An 11,386-nucleotide genomic window follows, 5' to 3' on the forward strand; every position below is an offset into this window, starting at 1 on the left:
TTAGTTTGCCGTCTATAGGCGGCTTGTGTTAACCACTCAATTAGAACTTATTACCTTGCCTCAAGGACAGAGGGCTTTCTGTATCCTGGGTTCTTGCCTTGGTGTGCCGGAAGAATTGGATCACAAGTGGGCTTGGAGAATGAGTGCAAACTTATTGAGTGGAAGTAGCTCTCCACAGATGGGTGAGCCAGAGGGAGATGGTTTTCCCTTGGAGTTCTGGCCGCTTGGCCGGCTCTCCTCCGACTGCCCTGGCCAAACTCCACCTCATCCCACTGGTGGATGGCCGCATGGCCTGCCTGATGCATGTCAGTGTATTCTTCCACCAATGTGCTCTCCTCAGTGGCCTATCTACAGCCAGCCACTTGTATCTTCTTCCACCAACCCTCTCCTAAGTCCAGCCGCCTGTGTCTCAGCCTTGCCAGTGTCTCAGGTTTTTATAGGCCCAGGATGGGGGCGCGGCGGGCCATGGTGGTCTTGGGAAATGCAACATTTGGGCGGGAAGGCAGGAGTGCCTGTCCTCACCTAGGTCCGTGGGGGTGGACCCCTAGCCAGAGACCACACCGACCTCTGCCCAGCACTTCCCTAACCCCATTCCGTATCATTTAAAGGGACTACACTCTTCCCTTCCCAGCACTCCTGTATCACATGGATATTAACGCCAACAAAGCTCTCCATTTTATGCCAACAATGTCAAGAATTTAAACAGGATCGAGTGAATCTTACTCATTTTTAAATTTCTACTGACCATTCCCCTCTAGCACACAGGCCCTCCCCCATCACTCCAAGAACTGAATACAAATAAGAGAACTGATGCAGGCGTTACTCCTGACCCACCTTCTCATTAGCTCAGTCCTGGTGATTTCCCTCATGTTTCCCTTGTTTAGGCTTGCTCTGCCTTGTGGGTATCCTCTTTTGGATTTGCCCATTTGGCTTCTGGAGTGACTCCTTGAATTTCACATCTGTTTTGTGTTAGACTTGACTTTGTTATGGACCAACCTCTCTCAGCTTGATAACTCAGCCTTTTTTTATGGCTTTCAGAAGTAGTACCCTGTGTCCCCTCTTCTCTGGTTACCAACCCACTGCCTGCCTACTCCCAGCAGTCGGGGAACACAATCAGATACCATGGCCTCTGGCAAATGTCCCACACATCCAAGGACCTCACTAGAACTAGATGTTTGTGTGCTTGCATGAGATTGGGCTATGCTTCCGGCCCCACCAATCTAAGAAGGGAGATTATGTAGGAAAGTCAGGCAGGCGTATGACTCAAAATGTGTGGTGGTGGGGAGGAGATTCTACAAACTGTGGACCACTGGTATATAAATCCAGAGCAAAATTTTAGAAAAGTGTATTCTCCACTTTAGTGGTTTGTAAGCAGTTGGAAGTGAAGCAGTGACCTCTAAAAGCCAGCACAGATTCACTTAAAATAATTGATATGAAATCTTGAGAGCAAAGTCAAAAAACACACTGTGTTTGGATTACAGCAAGACATTTGACAAAGCCTCACAGCATCCTTGAGAAATACGGGCTACGTAACAGAGAGTGGCTAACTAGTTTTGTTCTTTTGTTTGTTTTTTTTGTTTTTGTTTTTGTTTTTTTAGATGGAGTCTGGTTTACACCTGTTTTATTGGCATCTCTTCTGGTTTACTGGTTATCTTGATTTTTTTTTTGGGGGGGGTGGAGTTTCACTCTGGCACCCAGGCTGGAGTGCAGTGGCGCCATCTCGGCTCACTGCAACCTCCGCCTCCTGGGTTCAAGAGATTCTCCTGCTTCAGCCTCCTGAGTAGCTAGGATTACAGGCGGCTGTCACCACGCTCGTCTAATTTTTGTATTTTTAGTAGAGATGAGGTTTCACCATGTAGGCCAGGCTGGTCTCAAACTCCTGACTTTAGGTGATCCGCCCATCTTGGCATCCCAAGGTGCTGGGATTACAGGCGTGAGCCACCGCACCTGGCCCAATGTGGCTAACTAGTTAAATGACTGGTTTAGACAACTGATCATAAGTAAATGCTAATGGATGGATTAATTTTGACCAGGTCTTAGTAGCCACCACAAAGCTCTTTCCTAGACATGTCTTGTTTAGCAGTTGATCGTGTGTGATACTGATAGAACGCTGATGAGGTATTCAGCTGATAGGCACTGGGAGGGACGAGGAATACTTTGATAGGTTCAAAAATATAGGGACAGGCCAAAGTATAAGTCTGTATCTAATTGGATAAAATTTAATAGATGTAATAGTACACTTTTTTACTTTTAATTTTAAAAATCAACTTAAAAAGTAGCATGAGGAGAATATAACTCAACTGCCATCTGTGTGGAGAAAGACTTTGATGTTTTAGTTTATTAAAAGCTTAATGTGGATACACACATGGAGCAATAAATTAAATCATGCCACCAGAGAAAATCACCTTCACTAAAAGGAAGACAGGAAGGAAGGAAAGAAGGAAAAGAAGACCATAAAGTAACTAGAAAACAACAAAATGGCAGGAGTAAGTCCTTACTTAGCAATAATAACATTGAATATAAATGGACTAAACTCCCCAGTAAAAAGACATACTATCTTTTTATTGGGCTGAATAACATTTTTAAAAAAGACTGACTGATCTGTTGCATACAGGTAACGCTTTACCTTTAAAGATACACATAGGCTGAAAATGAAGGGATGGAAAAAGATATTTCATGCTAATGGAAACCAAAAAAGAACAGAAGTCACTATACTTGTATCAGACAAAATAGAGTTCATGACAAAACTGTAAGAAGAGACAAAGAAGGTCATTATATAATGATAAAGGGGTCAATTCAGCAAGAGGATATAACAATTTTAAATACATGTGCCCCCAGTACTGGAGCACCCAGATATACAAAGCAAATATTATTAGAACTAAAGAGAAAGAGAGAGAGACCTCAATGCAATAATAGCTGGGGACTTCAACACCCCACTTTCAGCATTGGACCCATCTTCCAGAGAGAAAATCAACAAAGAAACATTGGACTTAATCTGCTCTATAGGCCAAATGGACCTAAGAGATATTTACAGAACATTTTATCCAAGAACTGCCGAATACACATTCTTCGCAGCATATGGATCATTCTCAGGTATAGATGCTTTGTCACAAAACAAGTCTTAATATATTTTTAAAAATTGTGATAATATCAGGCATCTTCTCTGACCACAATGGAATAAAACTAAAAATCAATAGCAAGAGGAATTTTAGAAACTATACAAATACACGGAAATTAAACAATATGCTCCTGAATGACCAGTGGGTCAATAAAGAAATCAGAAAGAAAATTGAAAAATTTTCTTGAAACAAATGATGATGGAAACAGAACATACACTGTATCCTGTGGGATACAGTGAAAGCATTACCAAGAAGGAAGTTTATAGTGTCTACATCAAAAGAAGAAGAAAAACTTCAAATAAATAATGAGGCATCTTAAAGGACTATAAAAACAAGAGCAAGCCGAACCCAAAGTTAGTGGAAGAAAAGAAATAATAAAGATCAGAGCACAAATAAATGAAACTGAAATGAAGAAAATAACATAAAAGATCAATGAAACAAAAAGTTGGTGTTTTGAAAAGATTAGAAAAATTGACAAACCATTACCCAGACTAAGAAAAAAAAAAAGAAGACCCAAATAAATAAAATCAGAAATGGAAAGGGAGACACTACAACTTATACTACAAAAATTCAAAGGATCATTAGTAGCTACTATGAGCAACTATGTGCAAATTAATTGGGAACCTAGAGGAAATGAATAAATTCCTAGACACATAAACCTATCAAGATTGTACCATGAAGAAATCTAAAGTGTGACCAGACCAATAACAAGTAACGAGATTGAAGACATAATAAGTCTCCCAGTAAAGAAAAGCCCAAGACCTGATGGCTTCACTGCTGAATTCCACCAAACATTTAAAGAAGAACTAATACCAATTCTACTCAAACTGCTCCAAAATAATAGAAGAGAAGGGAATACAAACTCATTCTACAAGTCCAGTATTACCCTGAGACCAAAACTAGACAAAGACACATCAAAAAAAGAAAATTACAGACCAGTGTCTCTGATTAATATTGATGCGAAAATCCTCAACAAAATACTAGCAAACTGCATTCAACAAGACATTTAAAAGATCATTCTTCATGACCAAGTAGAATTTATCCCTGGAATGCAAGGATGGTTCAACATACACAAATCAGGCCAAGACTGGTGGCTCACGCCTGTAATCCCAGCACTTTGGGAGCCTGGACAACAAGGTGGAACCCTGTCTCTACCAAAAAACAAAAAATTAGCCAGGCATGGTGGTGTGCACCCGTGGTCTCAGCTCTTAAGGAGGCTGAGGTGAAAGAATCGCTTGAGCCTAGGAGGTAGAAGTTCCAATGAGCCAAGATTGTGGTACTGCATTCCAACCTGGGTGACTGAGCAAGAATCTCACTCAAACAAACAAAAACAAAAAACAAAAAAAACCCACCAGAAATCAATCAATGTAATACACCGTATCAACAGAGTGAAGGACATAAACCATATGATCATTTCAATTGATGCTAAAAAAAATTGATAAAATTCAATGTCCCTCCATAATAAAAACCCTCAAAAAACTGAGTATACTTTGGGAGGCCAAGGTGGGTGGATTACGAGGTCAGGAGATTTGAGACCATCCTGGCTAACACAGTGAAACCCCATCTGTACTAAAAAATACAAAAAAATTAGCCAGGTGTGGTGGCAGGCACCTGTAGTCCCAGCTACTCAGGAGGCTGAGGCAGGAGAATGGTGTGAACCTGGGAGGCGGAGCTTGCAGTGAGCTGAGATCACACCACTGTACTCCAGCCTGGGCAACAGAGCGAGACTCCATCTCAAAAAAAAAAAACAAAACTGGGTATAAAAGGAACATACCTCAACATAATAAAAACCATATGTGACAGACCCACAGATAGTTTCATACTGAATGGGAAAAAATTAACTCTTTCCTCTAAGATCTGGAACAAGACAAGGATGCCCACTTTCACCACTGTTATTCAACATAGTACTGGAAGTTCTAGCTAGAGCAATCAGAGAGGAGAAATAAATAAAGAGCATCCAAATTAGAATAGAAGAAATCAAATTATCCTTGTTTGCAGATGACATAATCTTACATTTGGAAACACCTAAAGATGCCATCAAACAACTATTAGAACTGATAAAAAAAATTCTGTAAAGTTGCAGGAAACAAAGTCAACATATAAAAATCAGTAGCATTTCTATATGCCAACAATGAACAACCTGAAAAAGAAATTTAAAAAGTAATCCCCTGATGGTGCTTTTCATGTTCTAGTAATGCATGCATTTTGGCCCAGCCTCCTGATACCACAAGTTTCTTTTATGTACTTAGGCTCACTTATGGATGCATCACTTTAAAAGCCAGGAATTTAGGAAAGGTTCATAACATTTTTATAGAACCTTAAGCTTTTTGAAGGGTAAACACTTGTAAAACTTCTCTAAAGAACTGGTTGGGTGCGATGGCTCAAACATATAATCCTAGCACTTTGGGAGGTCATGGTGGGTGGGTCACTTGAAGTCAGTAGTTTGAGATCAGCCTGACCAACATGTTGAAACCCTGTGTCTACTAAAAATACAAAAAAATTAGCTGGGCGTGGTGTTGCACGCCTGTAGTCCCAGCTACTCGGGAGGCTGAGGCAGGAGAATCACTTGAACCCGGGAGGCAGAGGTTGCAGTGAGCCAAGATCGCGCCACTGCACTCCAGCCTGGGCAACAGAGTGAGATTTCATCTAAAAACAAACAAACAAACAAACAAACAAACAAACAAATTAAAAACTTAAGGAGGATAAAAATGAAGAGAGTTTAGTTAATGAGTACAAAAATACACTTGGAATAAGTTTTAGTGGTTCAACAGCACAGTAGGGTGACTGTAGTTGTCAATAATGTATTGCATATTTCAAAATAGCTGGAAGAGATTTGAAATGTTCTCAACACAAAGAAATAATCAATGTTTGAGACGATGACCAATTACCCTGGTTTGATTATTACACGTTGTATCATGTAGCAAAATATCACATGTACTCCCATGCATATGTACAATTATAATGTATCAATAAGAATTTAGTAAAAGACAAAAAGAAACAATTATTTAAGACTTTTAAGCAAATAGGAAAATAAGCTGACAATTACTACAAATATCAAGAAGGAATCCATTGGCTAGGTAACCTAGAAAAAACAATATATTGTTTTCGAGCCAATAAATGTTTATAAAAAATTCAAATAATACAAGGAGGCCAGGCGCGGTGGCTCACACCTGTAATCCCAGCACTTTGGGAGGCCGAGGCTGGAGGATCACTTGAGGTCAGGAGTTTAAGATCAGCCTGGCCAATATGGCAAAACCCTGTCTCTACTAAAAATACAAAAATAAGTCAGGTGTGGCGGTGCACGTCTGTAGTCCCAGCTACTCAGGAGGCTGAGGCAGGAGAATCGCTTGAACCCGGGAGGTGGAGGTTGCAGTGAGCCAAGATCGTGCCATTGCACTCCAGCCTGGGCAACAGAGTGAGACTCTGTCTCAAAAACAAATAATAATAATAAATAAAGATAAATAAAAACAAGGAAAAGTAAGCAGAAGTTAAATCATATCACAACTCTGGTCTTGGTAGAAGGGTTTGGGGCATCTAGCATTTATCATTTAAAGACCTGAATTTAATTCTTATTTAATTCCATTTATGACAGGGATCATATTCATTCACTCACCTGAGCTGAAATTTGGCTTTCTGTAGTGACTGTAGGAGAGTCTAACAATGGACAGCACTGGGAATTTATTGCTTCTATAGTAAATGTTAAACTGAACAGTTTTAGCACTAACATTTTTAATATTATTAAAATAATATTAAAATTTGGGGATAATATTTTAGGTTTGTGTGTATATCCCAGAAGTTTATTCTTTAATAGTGATGTTTGTCATCAACTTTGGCTTCAGCTGAAGAGTGACTTATTTTTTGGCCCTTTTGGCATTTGGCTGAAATGTGTATTCAGTGCACTTCTAATGGAGCCATAATGGGGTATGAAAATATGGGAAAGGCAAAATTAATTCCAGCTGATGCCATTAGTGAAGGTTGAGTGGGGAACAGACATTTGAGATGGACAATGAAACATGAGGAGGCTTCTAACAGGCAGAGATGGGTTATAGAAAACAGGGCATTTGAGGCCAAAAAGTGTGCTTGAATCTTTCCTGTAAAACTGTATGCACACAGGCGTGGTGGCTCATGCCTGTAATCCCAGCACTTTGGGAGGTCAAGGAAGGCAGATCACCCGAGGTCACGAGTTTGAGACCAGCCTGGCCAACATGGTGAAACCCTGTCTCTACTAAAAATACAAAAATTAGCCAGGCATGGTTGTGCACACCTGGAATCCCAGCTACTTGGGAGGCTGAGGCAGGAGAATGGTGTGAACCCAGGAGGCAGAGCTTGCAGTGAGCCAAGATCACGCCACTGCACTCCAGCCTGGGTGACAGAGAGAGACTCCATCTCAAAAAAAACAAAAACAAAAACAAAAAAACTGGTATGTACCCAGCCATGATGTTTGTCTTCTGTGATTCCTACCTCCCACTGCTTCCATAGGATTCCTACCTCCAAGCTTCCATAATGAAATCCTTACCTTTTCGTTTCAAATTTTTGTCTTTAGTTTTTCTCAGCTCTCCTATAAATACACATTTTTACATAACATACACACAAAATATGCTTACATATACCAAAGTAACTATTTCCTAAAGGAACTCTTTGATAACAAGAAAAGTGTTGCTGTTATTAATTAGCATATGATGATTCAGTGTGACATGCTTTCTGAGTTATTCTGGCTGGAAGTTTAGAGATAACACTAATTAGAGCTTGTAATATTAACACGTAAAGTAGAGTTGAAGTGTCATTTTATCAATCACTTTCACTCTAACCAAACCCTGAACACTAATGGGAACAATACTCTGTCCCTTGTTCAAATATTTTACCTGAAGGCCTCAGATTTGTTCTCTGTAGTGTGTTAGCGTGTTGAACTTCAACTGTTTTCCATTACTTGAAGTGGGTTAAATGCAGAAGGTTGGGGGTGCCATACCACTTCTAGTTCAGATCATCATGTTTCTTTGATTAGGCACTATAGTAGTCAGCCTTTGCTAAGTAAGTCTATAGTAACAAACGAACCTAAACCTCAGTTTCCTCTTCGCTCACATTATATATTATGTCAGCTAGTGGCTGAGGCTCTGATCCATGTAATTTCTTATTCTAGAACCCAGGCAGAAGGACCAGCCTCTATTCAGAACTTGTCTCTCTTGGTGGAGGGAAAGAGCAGGCACACTAGTAGAGAAAGGCAGTGACTCTTAAAGCTTCCACCCAGAACTGTCGGATTGTCCCTTCCACTTATATTTTATTGACCAAAGCAAGATTCATGTTTCTAAACTTTGTGATTACAATATGACATTTAACCGAAGAGAGGAGGAAAATCCCATCATGGGATCATAGCCAAGCCTGGAATGCCTGCGGGGCAGCACTGGAAGTCACATAGTAGTGGGCAAGCCTGTCTATTCCTCTAAAGGAGAGCAAATATGTGGGAACAATATTTCAATCTACCACAGGCATTTAGTGGGCTTACCTTTTCACTTATTTATGTAAATATAATTTCCATGTTTTTCCTGTTTGTTTTCCTCCAAGAATTATGTTTCCAACTCTAAGGGAATAGTGGCAACCCTAAATTATAGCCTTTTTAAAAGAGAGCTCTGTCTCTATTTCAGGACTTTCACAGGATCTTATTCTCCTGTGTAGTCAACCCTCTTGCAGCTGGTGTTTACATCCGAATCAGGTCACTGGCTGGCATTTACAGGTGAACCTTCTGGGTCTGTGTCCCAAGAGGAGAGTAGGAGAGAGAGGGAAGAACGCAACATTCATTTATTTACAAATATTTATTGAATACTTTCTGTGTGCAGGCAGTATTGTGGATGCTAAGGATGGAGGAGTAAACAAAGCAAAGCTTGTTGAGCTTCCACTAAGGAAACAAGCAATATGAAGCTATGTGGTAAAAGTGCTATGACGACAAGTAAAGAAAGGAGAGAATGACAGGGTAAGGTGATAAGAGGAAGACTTTCAGAGATAACATTTGAGCAGAACCTTCATTAAAATGAGGGCATGAGCTAGAAGCATCTGGGAGGAAAATCATTCTCCTGCATAGCATAAAGACTCTGAGATGGGGAGAAACTTGGCAGGATTAAGAAACCTCAGGGAGGCCAGTATGACTAGAGCAGTATCAGAGAGAATATGTGGTAGGAAACAAAACAATCATATACAGATTTGTAGAGGTGTTAATTATGGATTTTATTCTAAATGTGATGGAAGCCATGAATGGTTTGGAGCAAGATGGTGATATGATCTGATTTGCTTTTAAAAGATCATTCTTGGCTGGGAGTGGTAGCTCACGCGTGTAATCCCAGCACTTTGGGAGACCAAAGTGGGCAGATCATCTGAGGTCAGGAGTTCAAGACCAGCCTAGCCAACATGGCGAAACCCCGTCTCTACTAAAAAAATACAAAAATTAGCCGGGTGTGGTGGGGTGGGGGGCCTGTAATCTCAGCTACTAGGGAGGCTGAGGCAGGCAGAATTGCTTGAACCCCGGAGGCAGAGGTTGCAGTGAGCAGAGATCACGCCACTGCACTCCAGCCTGGGCGACAGACAGAGACTCCATCTCAAAAAAAAAAAAGTCATTCTGGCTGCTAATATAGAGAATGTTATAGCAAAGGAGTGGAAGAAGTGAGGAAGGTTCTACCTCTTCAGTGCTATCCAATACTAAGGTATTATTCTTAACATCTCTGGCCCCATATGTGGTATTTAATGTGCACGGATTTAAAAGATTCATGTTTATAAGCTTTGTGATAAAAATATGATAATGTATGCCTCAAGAAAGGAAAAAATCCACCATCAAATTGCATTATTTTAGAAAAAGGAACTAAAATAAGATGTATACATTTGTTAGGAAAAATTTGAAATGAATAGCGAAAATATATTTAATATTTGCCTAACAGCCCATATTGGAAGGTGAGAGAGGAAAAGTGTAATAGATTAAGTCAGTCAGACACTGAATTAAAAAGTCTCTCTGACCAAAGCAAAAGAAGCCATATTGCAGAGGAAAGTCCTTCTTAAAATAAACCATATCAGCTGGGTATGGTGTTGCATGTCTATAATTTCAGTACTTTGGGAGGCCACGGTGGGAGGGTCCCTTGAGCCCAGGAGTTCAAGACGAGCCTGGGCAACATAGGGAGACCCTGTCTCTACAAAAAAAAAAAATTAAAAAAAATTAGCTGGGTGTGGTGGCATATGCTTGTAGTCCCAGCTGCTCAGGCTACTCAGGAGGCTGAGGTTGGAGGATTGCTTGAGCCCAGGAGGTCAAGGCTGCAGTGAGCCATGATGGCGCCACTTCACTACAGCCTGGGTGACAGAATGAGATTGTCTCAAAAAAAAAAAATTGTTGAGATTTAGGAGACACATCAGTCTGATCAGCAGTGGAAATCACATTAGAATTTGACTCAAGAGAACTGTGTCTCATCTCTGGATCTCCAATTACTGGCTCTGGGACCTTATACAAATTACTTAACTTTTCTGAGTCTTCATTTTCTTATCTATAGAAATGGAGGATACCAGTTTATTCTTTATAGAGTTTTGAGGACTAGATTAGTTTTGAGGATTAGATGAGATATTACAAATGAAGTGCTGGCCCAGTGGTTGGTATGTATTATAAGTATAAACATTCTTATGAACCTGAATTCTGTAGGAAATTGCTCTCAGAAAGCTGTTATCTCCAAGAGATTGACCCAAAGATGGTATAGAAAATAAAATGCGATGGCCACATGATTGAGTGTTGACTGTCCTCTAAGTATTTGCAATTGAGAAGGGTTTTTTCCTGGCCAGGCACGGTGGCTCACGCCTGTAATCCCAGCACTTTGGGAGGCCAAGGTGGGCAGATCATGAGGTCAAGTGTTCAAGACCAGAATGGCCAACATGGTGAAAACCCATCTCTACTAGGACTACAAAAATTAGCCGGGTGTGGTGGCGCGTGCCTGTAATCCCAGCTACTTGGGAGGCTGAGACAAGAGAATCAATTAAACCCGGGAGGCAGAGGTTGCAGTGAGCCGAGATCACACCACTGCACTTTAGCCTGGGCGGCAGAACAAGACTCTGTCTTGGAAAAAAAAAAAAGGAAGGGTTTTTTTCCCTTAAAAACCTAAACCATCAGTGATCTCCATTGCTGAAATTAGTGGGTGCCAGTTGCATGAAATTCCAGGATGTTTATCTAACCTAGGGTGCTCCCTCCTCTGAGGGGAAGAAGTAGATGCCAGGAGAGGTTTAAATCATGAAGTGGCTCGCACACTGGG

Source organism: Gorilla gorilla, chromosome 16 (assembly GCF_029281585.2).
Source record: "Gorilla gorilla gorilla isolate KB3781 chromosome 16, NHGRI_mGorGor1-v2.1_pri, whole genome shotgun sequence".
In the NCBI taxonomy this organism is placed as follows: domain Eukaryota; kingdom Metazoa; phylum Chordata; class Mammalia; order Primates; family Hominidae; genus Gorilla; species Gorilla gorilla.